At 46.6% G+C, this 26,647-nt stretch overlaps 1 long non-coding RNA gene across 1 annotated transcript in view; it reads left to right on the top strand.

The window, feature by feature from the left end:
• The window catches only part of LOC142784020 (uncharacterized), a 51,029-nt gene extending 32,194 nt beyond the window's left edge, over positions 1-18,835 (top strand). Inside the window, exon 3 of the long non-coding RNA XR_012888563.1 lies at positions 18,439-18,835. This is a non-coding gene — a long non-coding RNA (uncharacterized LOC142784020). The remainder of the gene's footprint in view (positions 1-18,438) is intronic.
• Positions 18,836-26,647: the final 7,812 nt, after the last annotated feature.

Below are 26,647 nucleotides of genomic sequence, written 5' to 3'. Positions count from 1 at the left end.
GCAGTCTCGGACTGATAGCGGCGAACGCTGCGTCGGTTTTCGATCAACAACTGACAAGCGGCGAAGCGCGTCGGCATTTATACCCTTGCCGTCGAATGTTCTAGCGTTATCGCTGGCGGTGGCGTAGGTTCCAGAACAATCTGTACCGTTCGCACAGTGGGCGTGATCTTATCGAAATGATCTACTACAGTCCGGAACCTTCTCGAAACCTGCAGGCACGGTTTGCGCCGAGAATCGTGTGGTGTTTCGGAACGATAACAAAAACTTGTGAAATGGAACGTGGCATTGCCCCCCTCTGAAAAAAGGCATCATCCCGATGCTTTAACTAAAGATGAAGGTACAATAATAATGCAAGAAAGTACAATGAATAAATTACAATACAACAATAATAAAAAACACTGTTTCAGTTTGTTAACGTGCATGAAACGGCTTGAGGTGCGCGACATAGACGACTTCAGGTCGCGATCGGCGTCGTTGAGAGTTCGTGATGCCGTCGGGGACAACCTCGTAATCAAGTGGGCCGAGACGTCGAACCACCTTGTACGGTCCGAAGTACCGTCGCAGAAGCTTTTCATTTAGTCCACGTCGGCGTATCGGCGTCCACACCCAAACACGTTCACCGGGCTGGTATTCCACGAAGCGTCGTCGAAGGTTGTAACGGTGGCTGTCGGTCGTCTGTTGATTCTTGATACGGAGACGCGCAAGTTGTCGGGCTTCTTCGGCGCGTTGAAAGTACTCGCTCACATCGAGGTTTTCTTCGTCGGTGACGTTGGGTAACATGGCATCGAGCGTCGTTGCCGGGCTCCTTCCGTAGACCAATTTGTATGGAGATATCTGCGTCGTCTCCTGCACCGCCGTGTTGTATGCGAAGGTCACATACGGAAGAATGGCGTCCCACGTCTTGTGTTCGACATCGACGTACATTGACAGCATGTCGGCGATCGTCTTGTTAAGCCGCTCGGTGAGGCCGTTGGTCTGTGGGTGGTAAGCTGTCGTCCGCCGGTGGTTTGTTTGGCTGTATTCCAAGATCGCTTGAGTTAAGTCGGCAGTGAATGCCGTTCCTCTGTCGGTGATAAGGACCTCCGGGGCGCCGTGACGTAGGACGATATTTTCGACGAAGAACTTAGCTACCTCGGATGCACTGCCTTTTGGCAGGGCTTTTGTCTCGGCGTAGCGGGTGAGGTAGTCGGTAGCTACCACGATCCACTTGTTACCGAAAGCCGACGTCGGGAATGGCCCCAGTAGGTCCATACCAATCTGCTGGAAAGGTCGGCAAGGTGGATCAATTGGCTGCAGAAGTCCCGCTGGCCTTGTCGGCGGTGTCTTGCGTCGCTGACAGTCCCGGCATGTCCTCACATAACGAGTGACGTCGGTGGTAAGACGTGGCCAGTAGTACCTTTCTTGTATCCTCGCGAGCGTGCGGGAAACACCGAGGTGCCCTGCCGTCGGATCGTCGTGCAGGGCCTGCAGGAGTTCTGGTCGCAGAGCTGAAGGCACCACAAGGAGGTACTTAGCTCGAAGTGGTGAAAAGTTTTTCTTTTGTAGAAGACCGTTTCGTAGAAAGAACGACGCAAGTGCGCGTTTGAATACCTTCGGGACTTCGGCGGTCCTGCCTTCGAGGTATTCTATTAGGGCTTTAAGTTCCGGGTCAGCCCGCTGTCGTTCAACGAAGTCGTCGGTAGTTATCGTTCCCAAGAAGTAGTCGTCATCCGAGTCGTCGGGTAGCGGTTGGTCGACAGGCGCACGAGAGAGACAGTCAGCGTCGGAGTGTTTTTTGCCGGACTTGTAAATGACAGTAATGTCATAGTCTTGAAGTCTCAGGCTCCATCGTGCGAGGCGACCTTAAGGGTCCTTCAAGGTGGCTAGCCAACACAAGGCGTGGTGGTCACTCACAACTTTGAAGGGCCTGCCGTAGAGGTAGGGGCGAAATTTCGACGTAGCCCAGATGATGGCGAGGCACTCCTTTTCTGTTGTGGAATAATTAGCTTCTGCTTTGGATAGCGATCTGCTGGCGTAACTAATAACCCTTTCAAGTCCGTCAGCCCTCTGCACAAGAACGGCACCAAGACCTACGCTGCTTGTGTCAGTATGTATTTCTGTCTCGGCGAATTCGTCGAAATGGGCAAGTAACGGAGGCGTCTGGAGGCGATGTTTAAGCTTCTGGAAAGCGTATTGCTGTGGCGTTTCCCACTTGAACTCCGAGTCGGCCTTGGTAAGGTTAGTCAGAGGATCGGCGATGCGGGCGAAGTTTTTCACGAACCGCCTATAATAGGCGCACAGGCCCAGAAATCGGCGCACGGCCTTCTTGTCAGTGGGCGGCGGGAAGTCGGCGATGGCGGCTGTTTTCCGTGGATCGGGACGAACTCCAGACTTGATGATAACGTGCCCCAGAAACAAGAGCTCCTCATACGCAAATCTGCACTTTTCTGGCTTCAGTGTGAGTCCGGAAGTCTTGATGGCTTGAAGTACAGCTTCAAGGCGCCGAAGATGCTCGTCAAAACTCGAGGAAAACACGACGACGTCGTCCAAGTACACAAGGCAAGTCTGCCACTTCAATCCTGCCAGTACTGTATCCATAACGCGTTGAAAAGTTGCAGGCGCTGAGCAAAGGCCGAAGGGCATCACCTTAAACTCGAAGAGGCCGTCCGGTGTTATAAACGCCGTCTTCTCTCGGTCTCTTTCGTCGACTTCGATTTGCCAATAGCCAGTCTTGAGGTCCATTGACGAAAAGTACTTGGCGTTATGGAGCCGATCAAGTGCGTCGTCTATTCGTGGGAGAGGATACACGTCCTTTCTTGTGATTTTGTTCAGGCGGCAATAATCGACGCAGAAACGTAGGGTCCCATCCTTTTTCTTCACTAACACCACGGGAGATGCCCACGGACTCTTGGACGGCTGAATAATGTCATCTCGCAGCATTTCATCAACTTGTCTCTTCATTGCCTCACGTTCTCGCGTCGAAACCCTGTACGGACTCTGACGGAGTGGTCTGGCATTTCCTTCGGTTATGATTCGATGTTTCGTGATTGGGGTCTGCCGAATTTTCGATGACGACGAAAAACAATCTTCGTATTGCAGGAGCAGGGCCTTGAGCTGTTCTTGCTTATCGTTCGGAAGTCTGGGATTGACGTCGAAAGCTATGGGAGGGGCTTGGTTCCTCTGAGCAGGTTCCGCAGAATCGGCGAGGGCGAAAGCACTGGTGGCTTCGACAATTTCTTCGATGTATGCGACCGTTGTTTCTTTGTTCACATGTTTGTACTCATTGCTGAAATTCGTGAGCATAACCATTGCTTTGCCTCCCCGCAGCTCTGCAATTCCTCTTGCGACGCAAATATTTCGGGTGACCAACAGATGCTGACTGCCTTCAACGACGCCTTCCAAATCAGGTGATTTAGGAGCGCCGACTGAAATAATGACGCTTGAGCGAGGCGGAATGGTGACTTGTTCTTCCAGCACATTCAAGGCATGGTGTCCTGACGGCGTGCGCGGCGGTAGTGCTTCTTCTGTGGATAACGTTATCGACTTTGTTTTTAGGTTGATGACAGCACCATGGAGGCATAAGAAGTCCATGCCAAGGATGACATCTCTCGAGCAACGCTGTAGGACTACGAAGTCTGTAGGATAAATACGACCGTTAATGGTGACTCTCGCTGTGCAGATTCCTGCAGGCGTTACGAGATGACCTCCAGCTGTGCGGATTTCAGGGCCTTTCCAAGCTGTCCTAACTTTCTTTAACTTCGCGGCGAACGACGCACTGATGACAGAATAGTCGGCTCCAGTATCGACGAGAGCAGTCACACTGTGGCCGTCGATAAGAACGTCGAGGTCGCTAGTTCGCCGTCTCGCATTACAGTTAGGGCGTGGCGTCGGGTCACGACTGCGTCGGCTTGTTCCGCTGCTTCCATGTTGCGTCGTCCGGCCACCTTCGGTAAGTGAGCTTTTGCCTTCAGGGCTTTGCCTGGTTGGTGTTGTGTTCAAAAAACTCCGTCGCGTCGGCGTCGTCGTCGGAGGATCTTCGGTAGTTCGTCGCACAGCAACCGCACCTCCATCGGTTGCTGCCCTTAGTTTCCCGGATACGGGCTAGGAGACCGGCCCCGCGTTGGGCCAGAGTACTGCCGGGGGTGCGGTGACATGCGGCGGCTGGGCGACGGCGAACGGGAAGGACTTCGTGGTGTCCATTGAGTTCCTGCCAGGTAGTCGGCGATGTCACGTGGCCGATCTCCTGGCTGCGGACGCGGTGCATTGACGGCGAAGCCACGCAGTCCCATCTGTCGGTACTGGCAACGGCGGTATGTGTGCCCGGCCTCGCCGCAGTGGTAGCAGAGCGGGCGGTTGTCAGGTGCACGCCAAACGTCCGTTTTTCTCGGTGCACTGCGCTGGCCCGCTGGGGAACGGTAGGACGTCGGTTGGGGTGGTGGCGGCGGTGGCGTCTGGCGACGGAAGTGTGACGGGGCGGCGCTTTGGCGTGGACGGGGAGGAGCGTTGTGGCGCACTGCAGCGGCGTAGCTCATAGTTTCTGGCTCGGGCGGCGGTGTTTCGGGAATGCGAAGCGACTGCCGGACTTCTTCTCGCACAATGTCGGCGATCGAATCCACTTGAGGCTGCGCCGAAGGCAACAGTTTGCGCAGCTCTTCCCGCACGATCGCTCGGATCGTTTCACGCAGGCCGTCGGAGTCACTGGCTTGAGCAGCAGCGCATTCTGGAGTCAGGCGACGATTATACTGTCTGGTGCGCATGTCCAGCGTTTTTTCGATGGTGGTCGCCTCGGATACAAATTCTTGGACGGTGTTCGGTGGATTCCTCATTAGTCCCGCGAAGAGCTCCTGTTTGACCCCTCGCATGAGGAAACGAACTTTCTTTTCCTCAGGCATGTCTGGGTCAGCGTGACGGAATAGGCGGGTCATCTCCTCTGTGAAAATTCCAACCTTTTCATTTGGTAGCTGAACCCGGGTCTCGAGTAGAGCAGCGGCCCTCTCTTTGCGAGCGACGCTTGCGAACGTTTGCAGAAATGCGCCGCAGAAGACATCCCACGTTCGGAGCGTGGACTCCCGATTCTCTAGCCAGGTCCTTGCGGTGTCTTCCAGGTAGAAGTACACACGACGGAGCTTTTCTTCGTTGTCCCAGTGGTTGAGGGCGGCCACACGGTCATATGTTTCTAGCCAGGTTTCCGGGTCTTCAAACGATGAGCCATGGAACGTTGGTGGTTCTCTGGGTTGATGAATGACGATCGCGGGCTGGGACGCTCTGGTTGTCATTGTCGCTGCAGTCGAGGTCATGGTCTTGGTCTTCCGCGCCTTGTCTTGTAGAAGGCCGTACTCCGGTGGGAGACCTTGCTATCGGCGGCTCGTTCGCTGTTCTTGGTTGGCGTCGGTGTCTTCTCCACGACGGGGGCTGGGTTCACGGCTTGACGGGCGCGTCCGGTACATGAACGAAGCAGCACCTCCACCAGATGTCACGGGGTCGTGACGTGCCCAAAGACAGGAAACTTTGTGTTGAGATTTAACTGTTTATTTGGGCGAACCTGTGCCCGGTAAAGGGAAAGTCTAATTACAGCAGCAGTCTTGCACAGATAGCAGTCTCGGACTGATAGCGGCGAACGCAGCGTCGGCCTTCGATCAACAACTGACAAGCGGCGAAGCGCGTCGGCATTTGTACCCTTGCCGTCGAATGTTCTAGTGTTATCGCTGGCGGTGGCAAAGGTTCCAGAACAATCTGTACCGTTCGCACAGTGGGCGTGATCTTATCGAAATGATCTACTACAGTCCGGAACCTTCTCGAAACCTGCAGGCGCGGTTTGCGCCGAGAATCGTGTGGTGTTTCGGAACGATAACAAAAACTTGTGAAATGGAACGTGGAAATATATATTGTTACGCACAAGGAGGACCAGGACGTATACGGCTGAAGGGGGCCGTTTATTTTGATCGCGAAGAGAAGCGCCGGAGCGGCCAACAGGTTGATGATCGCAGTGTCGTCGTCTTCTTTCTTCCTCCAGCTTTGGGCAGCCAGCCTGTTCACCCATCTTCGTTTTCTTCCCAGGCATGCGCAACATTCCTCCCCTCGCAGACGAAGCCCGCCGGGCGAGGTAACTGATTCACCTTGGTGTGTACAACTTCAGTCGAGCGACATGAACTGCTTGGGTTTTAGCGGCTCTTCTGCCACTTCTCGTGAGACGAGCTATTGTGTATGTGACTTCCGTGATTTTGTCGAGAACAACAAACGGTCCGTCGTATGTGGCCAAGAACTTTTGGCATAACCCGCGTCTTCGTACCGGAGTCCACAGCCACACTAAGTCGCCTGGATGATAAGTTACAGGCCGGTGACGGACGTCATAGCGTACCTTCAATTTTTTCCTGTGATGCTAAAGTGCGTAGACGAGCCATACGACGCGCCTCTTCTGCAAGGCAGAGGATTTCGGTGACTGAGAGGTTCTCGTGCGCCGAGAATGGCAAAACTGTGTCGAGTGTGTGCCGTGGCGGTCGTGCGTACATAAAGAAAAAGGGGCTACAGCCTGTTGTCTCGTGCTTAGCGGTGCTGAATTCGTACGTTATAAATGGTAGCACGTCAGCCCAGTTCTTGTGGTCGGATGCCACATACATACAGAGCATGTTTACAATTGTTCGGTTGGTGCACTTCGTGAGCCCATTTGTTTGCGGATGGTATTTCGACGAGTGACGAAGGCGGGACTCACTCAATCGAAGCAGCTCTTCTACTATATCTGCCGTAAATTGTGGCCCACGATCACTGATGATCACGTGAGGTGGGCCATGTCAGAAGATAACGTGCTGCAGCAGGAACACAGAGACGTCGCTGGCAGTCGCGGTTTGTATGGCCACCGTCTCGCAGTAGCGCGTGAGGTAATCGACACATACAATTATCCAGCGATCGCCCTTAGCCGACTTTGGAAAAGGGCCCATGAGGTCAATGCCCACCTGTTGGAAAGGTGTGCTTGGAGGTGGCAAGGGCTGTAGAAGACCAGCCGGAGCAGTAGATGGGCGTTTGTGGCGTTGACATTGTGTGCAGCTGGCCACATACGCCTCGACTGACTGTCGCATTCCTGGCCAATAAAAGCGTTCCTTAGCACGGTAAATCGTCCGTGCAGAACCTAAATATCAGGACGTAGGATCGTCGTGCATAGCACCTAAAATCGCTGTCCGAAGGCTTTCTGGCACCACCAGGAGGAAACGTGCGCCAGTGCTGGAAAAGTTCTTATATAGGAGTCCGTTGCGTACACAGAAATGGCATGCCGTAGGAGCTGTGCAAAGCGATGAGAGCCCAGTGTCCTTTCGCTCTTCATCTTTGAAAGTACTGAGGTCGGGAAACTTTGGTGACACAGAAGCTATGAGGTGATCGAGGTCATCGGCGTCACACTCTGTAATGCTCAGTGGCATGCGCGAAAGGCAATCTGCGTCGGCATGTCGTCGACCACTTTTGTACGAGACTATGAAGTTATACTCTTGGAGCCGAATTGCCCAGCGCGCTAGACGGCCGCAAGGACCCCGAAGGTTGACAAGCCAACGCAATGAGTGGTGGTCGGTTACGACTGTAAATGGGCGTTCATATAGGTAAGACCGAAACCGCTGAATTGCAAATACTACCGCGAGGCATTCTTGTTCTGTGACAGTGTAATTCAGCTCAGGCCTACTCAAGGAGCGACTTGCGTATGCAATCACGTGCTCGCGGTTACCATAGCGTTGAACTAGGACGGCACCAATTCCTATGCCGCTGGCATCCGTGTGCCGTTCGGTTGGAGCTGATGGGTTGAAGTGTTGAAGAACAGGCCGCGACGTCAGGTGGAACTTCAGTTGACGAAAAGAGGAGTCGCACTCCGGAGTTCACTCTAAGGGAGTATTCTTCCGTAGCAAACATGTCAGCGGATACGCGATATCAGCAAATGTAGGTATAAAGCGGCGAAAATAGGAGCAAAGGCCCAAAAAACTGCGGAGCTCCTTCACAGAGCGCGGCACATTGAACGTTTCAACGGCTGCTGTCTTCTGGGGATCTGGACGGATGCCCTCCTGATCGGATAGATGTCCGAGAACAAGGGTTTGTCGGTCTCCTAAGTGGCATTTATTTGCGTTAAGATCAAGGCCAGCGTTTTTTATGCCAGTCAGTACAGTATCCAGACGTGAATTGTGTTCGCTGAAGGTGTGGCCAAAGATGACGACGTCGTCGAGATAGCACATGCAAATGCTCCACTTCAAGCCACGAAGAACAGTGTCCATAAATCGCTCGAACGTCGCCGGCGCATTGCACATTCCAAATGGCATCACGTTGAATTCAAAAAGGCCGTCAGGAGTTACAAAGACTGTCTTTTCTTTATCTGCAGGGTGCATGAGAATTTGCCAGTAGCCTGATCTTAAGTCTACAGAGCCAAAGTAAGAGGCCGCATGTAGACAGTCTATGGCATCATCAATACGTGGAAGTGGGTACACGTCTTTTTTGTTACAGCATTCAATAGGCGAGAATCGACGCAAAATCTCCAGGATCCGTCTTTATTTTTAACGAGAATTACTGAAGCTGCCCATGGATTTACCAAATCTTGAATGATACCGTTTTCAATCATTTCGTTCACCTGCTCATTAATAATCTGCGGCTCGGATGGCGAAATACGGTATGGCTTTTGTCTAATCGGATTGGCCAAACCCGTGTTGATAGTGTGACATGTCAGAGAAGCAGGGATTAGGGGCGCTTTGTCTTTCTGCGCAAAGTCGAATGCAGAGACGTGCTTCGAAAGTACATTGACCAATGTTCGGCGTTCACTTGTGCTCAGCGACTTATTCACCATTGACAGAAGAGCCATTTCAAAACTGTGACTACGATGCTCTTCCGGCGCATCTCTAAGCTCGGTCACCAGTAAGGTTTCGTGTTGTCCACTGACGACGGCTAACTTTAGACCATCTGGTAATATAACGGGTTCTGTAGAGCAATTGACAGTCCATAAACCAGCGCGTTCACGTCTGATCAACACCACACAATGTGGGATCAACACATTCTTTTTCATGCAGTTGGTGTACACTGGTTCTACGTTGGCATCAAATTTGGCGGAATAGCTGCCACTGCAACCAACAGGTACATGAACGGTTGATAACGGTGGTATGATAGTGTCGCCACAGACACACAATACCGTCTCACCATCCACTGGGTTTTCCAAGAGTGCTGGCGGAACGTGATAACTCAAGACTAGTGTCCCTGTGCGGCAGTCGACAGTCGCACCACACTCCCTCAAAAAGCCCATACCCAAAATAACATCATGTGTCGCCTGCGGAATAATCACGAACTCCGTTGGGATAACGCGGCCTCCGAGAAACACGTCAGCTTGACACACACCAACAGGATGCAGTGCCTCACCACTCACTCCGCAAAACTTCCAAGCTTGATTCCACTTAAATAAAACCTTCCGCCCCAGTGTATCTTTAAAACACGCACTCATGACCAAAATGGTCGCCCCCGTATCCACCAAAGCCATCACAGGCACATCGTCAACAAAAACACGTACTTTGTTTTTGAGCATCAACACAGGAGGTATTTTTGATATTAGCACGTCTCCGGCGACCTCACCTCCATCGGCTGCGCTTGCTAGTTTTCCTGTGGCAAAGGAGACGTGTTGTGACGCCGTGGTGAAGAAGAACGGGGAAAACGAGGCGGTGGAGGCGTCAAGCTCCTGTCAGATGTAGGGGAGTGGTTCCGGAAGCTGCATGTCCAGTAGTCTTCACGAGGCAGCAGGTGTGTTGCCCTAGGGTCGTCGTGTGGTCGATCAGACGATCATGTGGAGTGTTGGGGTGGGCCATAGTACGTTGCTCGCGGGTCGTCGCGAAGTCGTTCGGAAGCCCGTGCAAAGTGTGGTGGGTGGCCATACCGTGGGACTACACGTCGACGGTTGCAAAATAGCGAAATATGTCCTGGAACACCACAGGAGTAGCAAACCATGAGAGGTCAAAATTCTGTTTGTTCGTCGATGAATCGAACATCGTCTTCCCTGGCGTAGTGGTTTGGTTCGTCCCGTATATCATAAGGATAGACTGGGCGTCGCGAAGAAGGCGGACGCTGAGGGCGCCGGTCATGGCGAGGACCAGGCAAGCGTGGTGCTCTCCTTGGTTGTGGGGGTGCGCTGTACTCAACAGTTGCTGCACTGATCATCGATTGCCAAGGGGTCGTAAAAGGCGGCGGCGCAGGCACAGCCTCACGTGGCACATATACCGAATGTTGGTCATTTATAGAATGGTGATCAACTGCTGAGTGTGTCTGTTCTCTATAGCGAAAAAGTTCTTCGCGAACGATCTGTCGAATCGTCGAGGACAGGTCTGGGCAGGAGCTCGCGTCGATGCTGGCAACCGTTGTAACATTTGTGAGCCGGCCGAACTTTGGAGCAATCCTGCGCATTTTAAGCTGTTCGAAAGTTCGGCAATGCCGAATCACGTCGGACACCGAGCTCAGGTGCTCTTTTCCGATGAGAAAATTATAGACATCTTCGGCTATGCCTTTCAGCAAATGCCCTACTTTGTCTTTTTCTGACATCTGATCATTGACCACCTTGCAAAGCTTCAGCACATCCTCTGTATACGTGGTACATGTCTCACCTCGTAGCTGCGCCCGTTGAGACAATGTCTGCTCAGCCCGCTTTCTTTTGATGCTCGAGTCGCCGAAACAAGCTTTCAGCTCCGCCACAAAAACGTCCCACGTCGGCAGTGTGTCCTCGTGGTTGTCGTACCACACAAGCGTAGTATCCGTAAGGCAGAAGACCACATTACTGAGCTGAGCGGCGGCATCCCAGCCGTTGGACTTGCTGACTCGCTTGTACTGGACGAGCCACGCGTCGACATCTTCTCCCGATTTTCCTCCGAAGGTTGGTGGGGCTCGGTAGTAGGGCACGGAACCCACTGTAGTTGGCCTTGAAGCGCTAGATGACTGATCTTGGGCCAAGACGGCGGCTGTGGCGAAGTCCTGGAAGTGAAGCTCCCCGCGTTGGATTTGTCTTACCCAGCACCTCCACCAATCTGTTACGCACAAGGAGGACCAGGGCGCAGACGGCTGAAGGGGGCCGTTTATTTTGGTCGCAAAGAGAAGCGCCGGAGCAGCCAACAGGTTGATGATCGCAGTGTCGTTGTCTTCTTTCTTCCTCCAGCTTCGGGCAGCCAATCTGTTCACCCATCTTCGTTTTCTTCCCAGGCATGCGCAACAATATATATACGTATATATATATATATATATATATATATATATATATATATATATATATATATATATATATATATATATATATATATATATATATATATATATATATATATATATGACGCTAGATGTGGGAGACGTGGCCTGGATCATACGCCATGTTTATTTCAAAGCACTTCTTCATCGGCTTCTACCAACTATCGCTAACTTCTTACGTCACATGATTCCCCCTCCCCCCGAAAGAATGCGCGAGCTAGAACCTATAAAGCATGAACAAGTGGAGTCTCATAAGAAAAAAAGATTGCCAGAAAATGCAGTGGTTCAATGTCACACGGTAGTTCCATGCACTTGCACAAAAACGTTCACAGGAAAGGCAATTCGGTAATATCTAGGAGACCTCAGGTGGGCGAGGTTGGCTATTGCATTCGAAAGAGCATAACCATGCCTTGAGCGTGGAAAACGATGATGACACAGCTGTGTTAGTAGTGAGGAACAAACAAGGTTAGAAGTCCTTGTCGTGTGGTAAGGTCGGATGTCTTATGCGTTGTATGCTAAGTCGTGGCTACGACAGATGCTTTGGTTCTAGAATGCGTGCTTCTTGACAGATTGTGATGACGTGCTGCCTGCGTGGTGGCGGTATGCAATAAGTGCTTCCGCATCTTTCTTGGCGTTTTTCATGGTGTTGCGGTCTTTGTAACTGCAGGCGCAGGGAGCGTCTCTGGCTACTTTCTATTGTGCGAGAAAATTGGACGTCTTAGAATAGTTTTGGGTTGGAGATCTTATTTTCCACTGTTTTTCAATTGGTGGGTGTGCTTCCGTTGAATTTCGCGTTCGTAGAAGCCTTCGTTTCAGTCTCTCTTGTGGTCGCTTGAGTTTGTGGGCTTGACTTTGTTTGTTTTGCTGACATTTTTCAGAAGATCACCGTAGTAGAACCTCTTGCAGAATTGGACATTAATTTCTATCACAAGTTGACGTGTCTTGTAGACAGCTGGTGTATTGTGCACTGGGGTTTCGCTTATGGGGCATGGTTGGTGGTGTGAAATTTTTGCTAGCATGCTCTTCAGAGGCTTCAGTGACGTGGTTTATTACGGACGCTTCTGAAAGACAACTGCGTACGACGTTTGGTGTATGATTTACTTCTGAATCGGTTCGATTCCTAAATTGAGCACTGCATGAGGGTACTACAGGTGATGTGGCATTACCAGGTTCGAAGTGAAGATTTTGGCAAGTATGCGGTGCCATATAAAAGAAGTCTTGCGACGAGAAACATTCATAGTAGACAGGCAGTTCATCAGGGGCTTCGTCCTTGCTGTTCACTATCAGTGGTTCTTGCGCATGGTAGCATGCGACATTCGATGCGTCTGAGTCTTTTGTGTTTGGAGTTTTAGGTGGCTGCGCACTGAACGGCAACACCGCAACCGGTGTGGTTCGGTCAGATTTCAGTTGTGAATGGCTCTCTTTCTGAGCAACTAACGATGGGAGCTGTTCTGGCGCATGTATCTGAACGGTAAGTCCAGGGCTTGGCGTAGCATTGTCCGAGCTCCCCAGCTCTATCCCGACCGTTCTGAGCGTGCTAGATGTGAGATGACAGTTGTGAGCCATGAAAGAGCCAAGCAATGGAAAACCAGGAGGTGGGCCAAGTGTAAGATGGGGAGTAAGCTGCTCCAATGCGTGAAGACTGATTTTCACTATTCGAGTCGTAAAGGCGTTGTTCGGTATTTTCCCCATGCGTCAGCTGGTTTGTCGTGAACAAGGTGTTTTTATGACTCAAATAGCTACCGTTGGGAGCCTTTGAAGAGCTGCGTGGTAGAAAATCAGGTGGAGGACCATGTACGCAAGGCGAAGCATGAAGGGTACCAGTAGGGTGAGCGACGCCTCGTGTCGTATGTTGGTGCGACGACTTTGAAAATGCCGACTTTCGGCAGAATGGAGGCGCGCTCGATGATGGGTTTTTCTCGAATACGCATGGTCACCTGTCCCAACTGCTAATTAGGCCTTCATCGTGCAAAAAACCTTGATCTCTCACCTTCATTCTGGTCCGGTGGGTCAGGCTGCGGTGTATGCTTGGAAGCTGAGCTTCCCACTGTACTCGAGTCCACTGCTTCACACTTTGCAAACAGCTGCCATTAACTCCTAGTTGCTGTAAGCAAGTCTGATCAGATTTATCAGAGACAAAAGCGCAAACCTTTTTGCGATGCTTCTAGTACGGCAGAACTAGAGCATTTAGAAAGATTCGACACAATCGTCAGCTCACAGCAGCTTCAATAATGTAGCGATGACACTATTCATATTTGGTCAAAAAAAACAACTTTTTTGAAGCATAGAATGCTCCGACCGGTTCATAAAACAATTGATCGTTTTTATTTATAACAAAGCAAATACAAGACGCTTTCGCATCTTGTACTGTAGCCCGCCTTGCAATGCTACAGCACAAGGCCCGCACCGCAAAGAACATTCAAGGACAAGAGTCACAGCAGAAATTTAGAAAACATTTTACTATAAATAAACATTCCCTGGTAACATTTTCTTTTCTTCATAACAATATAATGGAGTGATTACTGTGGTGAAGGAAAGCTTCCCTTTAGTTGTTGGTTTTTCCAGCGTGCAGCTGACAGTGAGCTCTATGAAAAATAGGGGGGGGGGGGCTCATCTCCCTACTCCCGCCCCCCTTGCCCTCCCCCCATCTGGTACGCCTATGTGCTTGACCTCTGCAACGTCCCGAAAGTATCACGGGTCTACGTCAAACCACATAAAATGTCAATTGCACCAGCATACTTGAACGAACATGTACCCTTTCTTTAAAACCCAAATAAAAATATCTCATAGGCAGCGCTCGTCACTGATGATCAGTCAGGAGTGCACCCGCATGCAGGATTCTCAAACAACACAAGCACTTCGAGTTTCCAAAATTGGTGTCAGGGATCCTTGAATGTACATCACTGTAAAATCGTACTCCGTTAATAGCAGACTCCAGCAAAGCACTCGGCTATTCATATGCCTTGCAAAATTTATGTGGGCGAGAGGCTAGTGATCAGTCTGTAGCACAAAAGACTTGCGAAAAAGGTAAACGTGGAACTTTTGAATGGCCCATACAAGCGCCAGTGCTTCCCTCTCAGCAGTTGGGTACAGGGCTTCACGTGGTAGCAGTTTACGGCTGGCGTAGGTCACTGGGTGTAGCACACCTGCATGCCGTTGCATTAAGACAGCTCCAATGCTGGTTAAAGAGGTGCCTGTTCACAGTATCATCATCATCATCAGCCTGACTACGTCCACTGCAGGACAAAGGCCTCTCCCATGTTCCGCCAGTTAACCCGGTCCTGTGCTTGCTGCTTTCAATTTATACCCGCAAACTTCTTAATCTCATCGGCCCACCTAACCTTCTGTCTCCCCCTAACCCGCTTCCCTTCTCTGGGAGTCCAGTCAGTTACCCTTAATGACCAGCGGTTATCCTGTCTACGCGCTACATGCCCTGCCCATGTCCATTTCTTCTTCTTGATTTCAGCTATGATATCCTTAACCCCCGTTTGTTCCCTAATCCACTCTGCTCTCTTCTTGTCTCTTAAGGTTACACCTACCATTTTTCTTTCCAATGCTCGCTGCGTCGTCCTCAATTTAAGCTGAACCCTCTTTGTAAGTCTCCAGGTTTCTGCTCCGTAGCTAAGTACCGGCAAGATACAGCTGTTATATACCTTCCTCTTGAGGGATAGTGGCAATCTACCTGTCATAATTTGAGAGTGCTTGCCGAATGTGCTCCACCCCATTCTTATTCTTCTAGTTACTTCAATCTCGTGGTTCGGCTCTGCGGTTATTACCTGCCCTAGGTAGACATAGTCTTTCACAACTTCAAGTGCACTATTACCTATCTCGAAGCGCTGCTCTTTGCCGAGGTTGTTGTACATTACTTTCGTTTTCTGCAGATTAATTTTAAGACCCACTTTTCTGCTCTCCTTGTCTAACTCCGTAATCACTCCGTTCACAGTATAAAAGGCTCTAAAAGTCTGGAGCTCGTAACATTTACAGGACGATAGGAGCTGTCGCAGCGTTTCGAAAGCTTGCTGGTGAGATTCATCCCAGGTAACCTTGTTGGGCACCTCCTTTTTAGTAAGTTCAGTTAATGGGGTGGTTGCTTTGGCGTAATTAGGCACGAATTCTCTGTAGTATCCAGTGAGGCCTAGAATTCACCGAACTTTCTTCTTTGGTTGTGGCCTCTTTGCGGGCTGGATCCTGTGTAATGTCTCTATCTGAAGGCGAAGAATGTTATGTCCGACAATGTGACCTAGGAATTTTACTGTTTTGAGGCCGACCTCACTTTTGGAGGGTTTAATTGTCAATAATGCAGCTCTGATATGCTGTAAGGACTGCGTGAGCATTGCGATGTGTTCATCACAAGTTTCTGTGGCAACTAGCCAATGATAAAAAAAATTATATAAGGTATGCTTTCGACCACTCTTCTCATGAAGCGAGTGAACTTCACAGGTGCGGTCTTGATTCCCAAAGGCATGAACCTAAACTGGTAAAGGCCAGAAGAAGACTGAAATGCGGCCTTCAATAATTCGTGCATTGGCACCTGCCAGTAGCTTTTCGTATAATCGAAGTACCGGCTCTGACCGAGTTAGACAACCGTCATGTCTACTTGAGGGATTGGTTCATTGTCAGTTACAATTTGATTGAGCTGTCTAAAATCAATACAAAGTCGTCTGTTCCCATCTTTCTTCTTGACGACAACTATTGGAATATAACTCGCGCTCGACAACGTTCGTCTTGCCCGGCACATCCGAAACACGTCATGGAACTCCCTCAGAAGTTCACTAATTTGGTCTGTCTGCAGCTTCCTCAAGTCAGTCGCCACTAACACATTTTGGTATTTTTCCCATTGATGCAGAGCAAGAAAGGAAATCTCTCGCTCGTCCGCAGTGTATGACTGTACAATTGCAGCAGCATTTCGTTTGTACTTCATTATCGGCCTCACTTTCATCTTATTTTTTGAGAATTTTAGTGCGAAATAAGCTTCTCCAAGCCCCGAAATATATCACATAGCCATACTGATAGCATTTTTCGACGATCGTGAAGGGTCCTTTTCATGTCAATATTAACTTGTTTTTATCTGATGATAGCAGTAGCAATACCTTATCTCCGGGTGATAGCTGACGAACTCTTGCTTTCCTATCGTAACATCTGTTCTGCCTAATCTTGGCTTTGTGGAGTTCTTCATGGGCCACCTTGCATGTGTCCTGCAGTCACTCCTAGAGATTGACAACATACCCGTATGTTGTTTTCCTGTCGGGATTGATGCTCACCCCTGTCAATAGTTCCTTAAAAATGAAAATTGGCCCGCGTAAAAATCTACTGTAGAGGAGATTGAATTGCGAGAATACAATTCTCGTTTGCAGAACTTCCCAGTAGGTGAAGAGTAGGGGAGCCAAATATTTGTCTAAGTGTCGAGGCCGTTCTTAGCACATGTGGTGGATCATTTCTTAAAGGGTGCTGTTAAAACTCTCCACAAATCTGTTGGCCATGGGGTGATGTGGTGTTATGGGTAGCTGCCGAAACGAAAGTAGCCGACTAATTTCTTGCATAAGACTTCAAGTGAAAGATCTTCCAGAGTCGCTGACTATTTCTTGTGGCACTCCAACACGGGAGAACATCTCTGCTAGTTTCGCTATGCGCTTTGTCTCGATTCTCGGTTGTGCCATCGCATCCGGATAACTCGTAGCAAGGTCTACCATCGTTAAGACATACTTGTTGCCCTTGGATGACGTTGGGCACAGAGGACCGATAATATTGATGGTGACCTGATGAAAATGATGTGTCTATGATAGGCATAATCCCAATGCGACTCTTCCGATGAGGTGTTTCAGCATAGTCTGTTGACATATTTCGCATGACTTCACGATGCGTATGACATCCGCCTGCACACCTGGCCAATAAAACTCCATAAAGACAAGGTCTGTTGTCTTTCTTTGCCCCTGCTGACAAGACAGAAGGCCTTCATGAGCTATCTTCATCACCCTTAAAGAATGGCATATGTCATGGCATTTGAACACGGGCACTTTTCTATTAATGCACTGTGTAAGGTTCACTAATGACACTAATATAAAAATGCCAAATCCTATGCACTCCCCGAAAATCACTTGTTTTTCCTTTAAACTCGTCTACCAGAAAAGTACATTGTTTATTCAGTTGTAACTATTATTTGCCCACCAGGACATATTTCTTAACTAGAAACCAATGACAGCACATACATTTCTTACTGCAAAGCCAACACCACCTAGAGCCTCTTTGACGTGTAAACTTTCTGCAATTTTTCTTCATATCAGATTTCCTATTCAATTACATACTGCTTCTAGTTTTTCGTACGGCTAGGTTATTACACCACTAAGTATATTGATAGTACAATATTCTTTAATAAAGGCTCATTTCTTCATTAAAGATGTGCTGCATAACGTATAACAGTTTTCGTGCCGCCCGGATACGGAAGGAAATGGAGGAGGCACTGCTCAGGCACACAAGTGAACCATCCAGTTAGACCTAAGTAACTCTAGAACCCTTGTACAGAACTTCATGAAACTTTGCAGTTTATTTAGCTTTAAAAAAGTAAACATGCCCTGAAATTTTCATTAAGATATTTCAAAAAATAAAAAAGTTCGGTTTCCGAAGTAGCCTTCTCCTTTAAGGGGGCAGAGTGGTCTTAGACAATTTTTGTTTATTTCTTCAGTGATCTTGATCAAACTGCACAGGATTCACTCCCTATTGTTTAAGGCCACCATAGAAAAAAAGTGCTTAAATAGATGATATTTAAGATATGCCAACAAAGATTAATGACTATAGATTGAAAGTATGCAAGAGTTTTTGTGTTTTGGGCCTGTCTTGGTTATTTTATAGCAAAATTAACTATCTAATTTCAAAAGCAGTCTGAATCGTGTTACAATTTTGATTAGTAATAATTAAAAAGGCTTTTGCTTCAAGTTCTGCTCCCATACTTGCATTCTATACACATACAGGTTTCCATTGCAACAAGAAATATTTTTGTACCTGCCCTAGCTGTAAAGATATTGAGGCCGCAAAATTGAATAGTCTTAAAATTACATTTGTGAGAAAAATGAAAAAGAAATACAGAAAACACACAGCTTCTTCGAAAAGTAACAACCATGGTGCCCATGTGTCACAATCATCATAAAGGTGTTCATAAATGTATTGCAGAGCTTCTAACATAGGTTCAGGCAAACTATAAAGAAGCCTTCAAGTCGGTTACCCATTTTTCCGCAGGTCCTGCATGTTAACAGCACGCCCCGCTGTGGTGGTCTAGTGGCTATGGTACTCGCCTGCTGACCTGCGGATCGTGGGATTGAATCCCGGTTGCGGCGGCTGCATTCTGGATGGAGGCGGAAATGAAGTAGGCCCGTGTGATCAGATTTGTGTGCACATTAAAGAACACCAGGAGGACAAAATTTCCGGAGCCCTCCACTACGGCATCTCTCACAATCATATGGTGGTTTTGGGACGTTAAATCCCACATATCAATCAATCAATCATGTTAACAGCACCAAGAATTGGGACAATTAGAATGACATTAGAAAAAAATTACCACTTCCCGGTGTGTCAAAATTGGCAGAGATATAGAAAAATACTTGCGAAAACCGAATATGTCAATCTTAAAAAATGAGTTTTTTTGTCACTTTTTGGTCCCAAAGACCAGTCTACTCCTTACCTAAAACTAGAATATATCATTACTAAGAATGTTCTTACATGCGAAAAATTCGTCAAAACCTCCAGGCCCACTTATGCCTGCTTGCTACGCACATGCGGGTGACATTGTGTATTGCACATCGACTCGTCACAGTGTCATGACACAAACTTAAATCTGTTTTCTATGTTGTGAAAGAATATTATTTATTTATTTATGACATACTGCAGGCCCAGGTAAGGGCCCAAGCAGGAGGGGCATGGGAAGTACACATTATAATAACCAGAGGGAAACAACATTGTAAGTATGGAACGGGAAAAGAAACAATACAAAAGTTGGCATAAAAACTAAGCATATGCAAAGCATATACAAGGCAAGAACAGAAAGGTATACACAAGGCATATACAAAGCATAAAAAACTTAACATCTTAACTGAGCAATAGCGTCAATATTGGACAGCTGTTCACAAGGCAAGTTGTTCCAGTCTGTTTTTGTACGCGGAAAAAATGGATACTTAAGTACGTTGGTTTTAGTGCTATAAGGCGTTAGGGATTCAGCGTGGCGATGTCTTGTCCGGCGTGCTTCAAGCGGAGTTATGAAAGGCTGCGGGTTAAGGAATAAACGGTTATTTTTCAGCAAGAACATAAATTTTAGTCTGAGAATTTTACACCGTAGTTGTAAAGTTGGAATGCTATTAGTTAGCATTAGGGTTGATGGGGAATCAGTTGAACGGTATTTGGAGAAAATGAATCTTATTGCTTTGCGTTGTATCATTTCTAATGCGTCAGTGTTACGTTTGGTGTAAGGGTCCCACACAGTACATGCATATTCTAAGTTTGGACGGATTAGCGAGTAATAAGCTGTTAGACGAGTGTTGTGGGGAGCCTGTTTTAATTTATGCCTCAAAAAGCAGAGCTTACGGAAAGACGACTTGCAGATGTTAGAGATATGCGTATTCCAGGAAAAATTGTTAGTAATAGTAACACCTAAGTACTTATATTGATTAACTTCAATTAGGGCTTTGGAAGCGATATTATATGGAAAGGATAACTTTTTAACCTTTTTGGTGATTTTCATATAGAGAGAGTTTTCTGCCTTTAATTCCATATTCCATTTTCCACACCAGGATACGATATTTTGAAGGTTAGAATTAGGTGCAGCTTGGTCGTCACTGCAAGCTATTTCATTGAACACCACACAGTCATCGGCGAACAATCTGATTTGAACGGTCTCTGTAATTGTGTCAGTGATGTCATTAATATAAATTAAAAATAACAAAGGTCCTAAAATGCTGCCCTGTGGGACTCCCGAAGTTACCGGAAGTTCACCAAAAACATTTATCATCAATAACAACAACTTGCTTACGGTTAGTCAGGTAGGCAGAAATCCAATTAATTAAATATGCTGGCAAGTTAATCATTTCGAGTTTTTTATAAGGTTACAGTGCGAAACAAGGTCAAACGCTTTCCTAAAATCTAAAAAAACTACATCAGTTTGCCCAGATTTGTCAAGGACAGACGCAAAATTGTGAACGATAGAAGTCAGTTGGGTAACCGTAGAAAAGCCTTTACGAAAGCCATGCTGGTAGTTAGAGAGAATATTTCTATCAGAAAGGAATTTGTTAATCTCGTTCGCTATGATATGTTCAAGCAGCTCGCACGAAGAGGATGTTAGTGAAATCGGACGATAGTTAGTTAAAAGTGTTGCATCTCCTTTCTTAGGCACAGGTACGACACGTGCCCACAACCAATCGCTAGGAAGAACTGCAGAATATAACGATGCATGAAAAATGACAACTAAAAAATGGGACAACTTTTCTGCATATCTGCGCAGAAAAGCATTCGGTAAGGCATCTGGACCAGGTGATGACTTAGTTTTCAGATTGAGCAACATAGAAACTACCCCTGGTTGCGATACTATGTCGGGTGGTACAACGTGGGGCATATGTTTTATTAACGGCATATCATAAGAACGGGAAAAAACACTGCGAAAAAATTTGTTAAAATGATCAGCAATGCTTTGCTTCTCGACAACTAGGGATCCCTCGTGTACAATTTGGTCAATAGACCTTGTTTTTTCTTTTAAGTACCTCCAAAACTTTTCCGGGGCATTTCGCATAAAACCTGGCAGCGTATGCTGGAAGTACCTTTCTTTTGCATTTTTCACTATTTCATTTAATTTAGGTTGAATATTTAGAATAGTATCACGAGAAGCGCCTTGTCGTCTTAAGCGTTTAATCTTTCTTTTTAGTTGCAGCGCTTCTCGCGTCATCCAGGGATTTTTCTTTGCTATTTTCTTTGTTTTTTCAGGAATAAAACTATTAATACAGTACATGCACATGTTTATAAACTTTTTCCAAAGACTGATAACATCGTCACCATGAAAACTGTTGAGACTAAAATCAAGGAAGTCCAACACACTCTCGTCTCTGGCGCGCGAGAAATCTTTAACAGTCACCCTTTTACATGGATTGGTGCTACAAGACTGTATTGGACAGGAAAAATACACCATGTGGTGATCAGATATACCTGGTTTAACCGATACAGAAAAATCACCGATTGTTCGACTGACAAAGACAAGATGAAGTACCGTAGCTGACGTACCATGAACACGTGTCGGTTGATTGACAACCTGCCTCAAGTTGTGGTACAAAATGATATTACTTATATAATAAAAATTTGTATTTAAGTCGGGACCAGGGTATTCATTCACCCAATCTATTTCAGGCAGGTTGAAATCTCCAACAAGAAAAATTTTGCCATGAGAAAATGAAGACATGTGTTCACAGAGGTCATGTAAGAACTGAGGAGATGAATAAGGAGGGCGGTACAAGCCAAACACCAACAATGAAATATTCCAGCATGTAATCTTTAAAGTAAAGCATTCAATATTTTCAGGCTGACGTAAAAGCACGACTGGAATATCGTCTTTGATCAAAATAGTTACTCCTCCTCCTCTGGTATTCCTGTCACGACGAAAAGCCCGATAAGAAGGGGGGAAAACAACCGTATCGTCAATATCATCATGTAACCATGTCTCGGTTATCACCACTATGTGAGGGGCGTATCCTAAAATAATTGCCTCGAGTTGGTCACTTTTATTTACAATATTGCGCGCGTTGATATTAAGTAGACGTAGTTCCTTGCAGACCTCGTGGGCAAGCCAGTTCTGTTTAGAAGATCCGTGGGTCCGAATATTAATTCTAGCATTTTGGGTGTCGTCCCAGATAAATGTGTCATCATTGACACGTAGCTTGTCATCCTTTAGACTGCCTTTTTTCCCTGCTGTTTTTCCAATTTCGCACTGTCCCACAGGAGCTTGCGCTTTCTTAATGTGGTGTGCGAGTAATCATTTTGCAAAGATATGACAGTGCCTTTGAGTTTGTAGGCATTCTTTAGAATTTGTTATTTTTCGTTATAGTCTTGAAAATAAATGATTACAGGACGTTTTTTACCGGGTCTACCAAGACGGTGAATTCTGCCGATTGATTTACACTGAACGTCAAGTTTCTTTGAAGATACATCGTCTAAGATTTTAGATTTTAACATAGAATCGGTCTCTTGTGCTTCTCCCGGTATGCCGAAAACCACCAAATTAGAACGCCTAGATTTGTCTTCTATATCAGTCAACTTCGCCTCCAAGGACTTGACTGTATTTTCAAGAATATCAATACGTGCCACTCGCCTTTCTAATTCCGAAAAACGAGCGACCCAGTCAGCCATGAGCTTTTCCATATTATTCTGCTGAGCTCTAATGGCTGTCACTTCATCAGCTAACTTATTTTGACCAGCTAACAATTCACTTAGCAAGGCCTCAGTTGAAGGACCGGAATTTGACTCCACGTCACCACAAATCAAAAGCAAGCACACACAAAAGACATCATTTTCACAGCTAAATAAGCGTTGTGGGCACGGTAAGACCAAAAGACCACGATGATCGCTCTTAATTGAGCTGAAGTAATCACCAACCTGAACGAGACAGAAGAATGGCTTGTTAGACCACATACTCGCTCCTGGTCCACCGCGCCCACTGAAAGAGTAGTGTCGGTGCTGCCTTATAAGGTGCTCTGCGGCAGTCACATGGGGTGCCGACTGCGTCTGCGCACGGGTGTCAAGTAGCACGGATATCGCACTGCTGGCAGTATCACGATGTGGCTCCTCTGATGACGCTGAATACTGATGAAGCTTGCCAAATTCGGTTGGTTCGAGCTGCGGATTTATTCCGGAAGGCACACGTTCCCGTCGATGAGTTAAGCCGGCGGATCCAAGAACAAGCACCTGAACGAGACAGAATAATGGCTTGTTAGACCACATACTCGCTCCTGGTCCACCGCGCCCCCTCTAGCTCACATAGCCCCCACAAGCCTTATCTGCAGATCAGCACTGCTTTCTTCGTAAGTTAGAAAATTTGTTTCAGGTCTCCTCTAGATTTTTCACCGCAAGTGACCACAGACTGAAATGACATGTATAAAAACATTTTGCATGCAATACAGCACCAGAATACAAAATTTGGTTGAAACTGCTTCAAGTGAAGGGCACACTGAAAAGTAAACTCATTTTGTTTGCACCGGTATGTGAGGAAGCCACACTATAAGATGTCCACCTGTTCAGCTCAAGAACGTTCTAGTGGCCGTAATGTACTCACACACACACACTCTTATTGCCAAGCTTTGCTGTCAGCTCTGCATACCTGAAAACGTGTACGCTTTCTCCACCTACTGAGATAGAATACTACAATGCCAAGCCTACACTATGGTACCAGGATCCTGTTCTGTGACAATGTGCACTATTCAAGCTTGAGCAGAACAGGCAAAATGCTTAGGTGTTGATCACCGTCTTTTGGCGATCCCCAATCGTTCAACACAAAGTCAATGCGGGAGCATAAGCTGGGGGACCTCATGTATTGCATACAATGTGCTACATGTTGCTTGGGTAGCAACATCAGGTTAAAGGTTTGGTCATCTCAGCAAAATCAGTGGAAATGTTTCGAAGGGAGCAATGAAAGTATGAGTGCAGGTATCGGTGAGGTAAAAAAAATCATCCGTGACAGATAAACGAGTGCTCCTTAATGAAAACATCTCACCACATGCTGACATCTAAGTTGCAATGAGACAGGAAGTGAGAACCAATAATGGGATATGTTATGTCAGCAATGACGATGACCCAGTGAAATGTATTCTATAGTCTCAGGTGTGTGGTCAAGGAATGAACACTGTACACATCTGTCGATGATGAGTTTGCCACAGTCAGTATTTGCCTCTATGCACAAGTTTAGTGGGTAGTAACACAGCGACTCATGCTCCCAGGTCCATGAGGAACACGAGTTGACATAGCTTTTCCACCGGGTCGATTGCCCATCACTGTTCTAGCGCTCATAATGTGCCCAAGTATGCATCGCTAGCCACCCACCATTATTGTAATCTTTTTTTGCGAAACCACAAATATGTACATATGCTTTCTCCATATGTATCAAAAAGAGGTGTGACAAGTAAGGCTTTTTATATTACAGACAGCATCGTTTTTGCCACAAAAAGCTGCTCAGTAATAATCCTAAAACGACAAATAAGACGGGTGTCTATACTACCCCAATGTTCCAACAATATTTATTTGTTTATTTGTTTATTTATTTGCTCTCAAGGTCAATAGGCGTTACAGGGGAAGTAGGTAGGGAGCACAGTAAAATTACAACACAACGCAAAAAAAGAAGAACAATAATCACACAGTCAGCATGTTTCTGGTCATGCAATGTTAGCTATTGCGTTCTTGAAAAGATTGAAATCTCGAATGGTTGCTGCCGGGTTTGAAAGGCCATTCCGTTCCTTCGATGTACGTGGCATGAAGGACTGCGAAAAAAAGTTAGTTCTACACAAAGGCATGCCGACTTTGAAGGTGTGATCGAGACGTTGTGAAATGTGATGAGGACGAATTATGAATTCGTGATGTAAGTAGGCATGGTGGTAGAACTTGTGAAAAAGACATAAGCAGGAAAATTTTATGCCGTGATGCAAGAAATGGTAGACTAAAGCCTGCTTTCATGAATTATATACTTGCGGTACGATTGTAATTACATGTAATGAAACGAGCCGAGTTGTTCTGAACCATTTCTAGTGACTGTATTAAATTAACATGAAAGGGGCCACATATTGCTGCTGAATATTCTAGTTTTGTGCGAATTAGTGTTTTCTATAGGAGAAATTTTAGTGTGAAAGGGACTTTTAAAAAGTTACGGCGTAGGTACTCAAGCATGCGGTTGGCGTTGGTAATTACATAGGTGATATGAACGTTCCAGGGTAGGTTAGTTGAGATGTGCACTCCAAGGTATTTGTAAGAGGGTAAATTTTCTTACGGGTTATTAGTACCTAGGTAGTACACAAGCGGTGCAGTAGGAGACCTAGTTACGCGCATGAGTTTACATTTATTTCAGTTTATTTCCATCAACAAATTGTTACACCATTCGGAAATAGCATTAAGATCTGACTGAAGAATAAGTTAGTCGTTAGTGCATGTCATTTCTCGGAAGATCACGCAGTAGTCAGCAAAGAGGTGAATGTTGCTAGTGACATTAGAGGGTAGATCATTATTGTAGATTAAAAAGAGGAGTGGACCAAGAACTGAGCCTTGTGGCACACCAAAGTGCACAGCACTTAGCTCAGACTCTTTGTCGTTAGCGCTGACGAATTAGAAACGGTTAGTTAAAAAAACATTCAATCCAGGTAAAGTTATGAATCTAGATTGAGGGACCACAAGAGAAGTTTGTTACATCTTTATCGAAAACTTTGCTGAAATCTAAAATTATGCAATCTTTCTGTGATGAACGATTGAGAATAACGGTTAATTTGTGCGTAAATAATGCCAATTGTGTTTTGCTAGAATATGATTTACGAAATCTATGTTGGGATGGTGTAAAAAAAGATTTTGTCTCGAGGAAGTTGGCTAGACGTGAATACAAAATGTGCTCGAAAATCTTACACGGAATACTTACTAGTGAGCGAAATTGGACGATAGTTAAGTGGGGAATGCTTGTTACCAGATTTATGAAATCGAGCGACCTTACCAACCTTCCATTGTGATGGCAGAGAACCTTCGGTGAGGGACTGCTGAAACGTCATGGATAGAAAGACAGAAGAAAAACAAAGTGTGCCCACCAAGAACAGAATTGAAAGTTGGGCTAGTTGGATATACATGGTATAACTATCAGTTAAAGCGCACGAAAACAGACAGGAAGAGAGGACAAGCGCTTTCTCGCAACTAAATTGTTTATTAGTAAGGGCAGAATATATATACAGGCAATTGAAAAAACACGACGCATGTGTGTACAGGCAAAAAAGTACAACCGTGGCACATCAAAAACACATGGTAAAAGAAGACAGATTATCTCGGAACATAATCTAGAAAAACAAACTCCTTATCGTGCAGCAAAACCGAAGGCTGGCTGACGCATTGTTCCCCCCTTTTTCTTATGTGAAAAGCTTCTGTCAACTCACGAGTTAATTTATTTTAATACCGAAAAGCCACTTCAGTATCCTGAAAAAAAAAAGTATAACAACTGCACTCTCTGCAATGAGCCGCGAGATGCGATGCACCCAAAGATTTCAAAAAAGAATCGTGCTCTCTGAGACGAACATTGACGCATCTTCCCGACTGACCGATATACACTTTACCACAGCTAAAAGGAGTCATGTAAACAACGCCCATTGCGCAGTCCACGAACTTTTTGCTGTGTTTCATGCGACATTGCGGAAACTCTCTGCGCATGCGTGAACAAATTGACTGCAATTTGCCTTTGGCTGAG

Source organism: Rhipicephalus microplus, unplaced genomic scaffold, assembly GCF_043290135.1.
Source record: "Rhipicephalus microplus isolate Deutch F79 unplaced genomic scaffold, USDA_Rmic scaffold_13, whole genome shotgun sequence".
In the NCBI taxonomy this organism is placed as follows: domain Eukaryota; kingdom Metazoa; phylum Arthropoda; class Arachnida; order Ixodida; family Ixodidae; genus Rhipicephalus; species Rhipicephalus microplus.
Note: the sequence above shows the minus strand (reverse complement) of the source record. Positions and strands in the feature narration are given on the sequence as shown.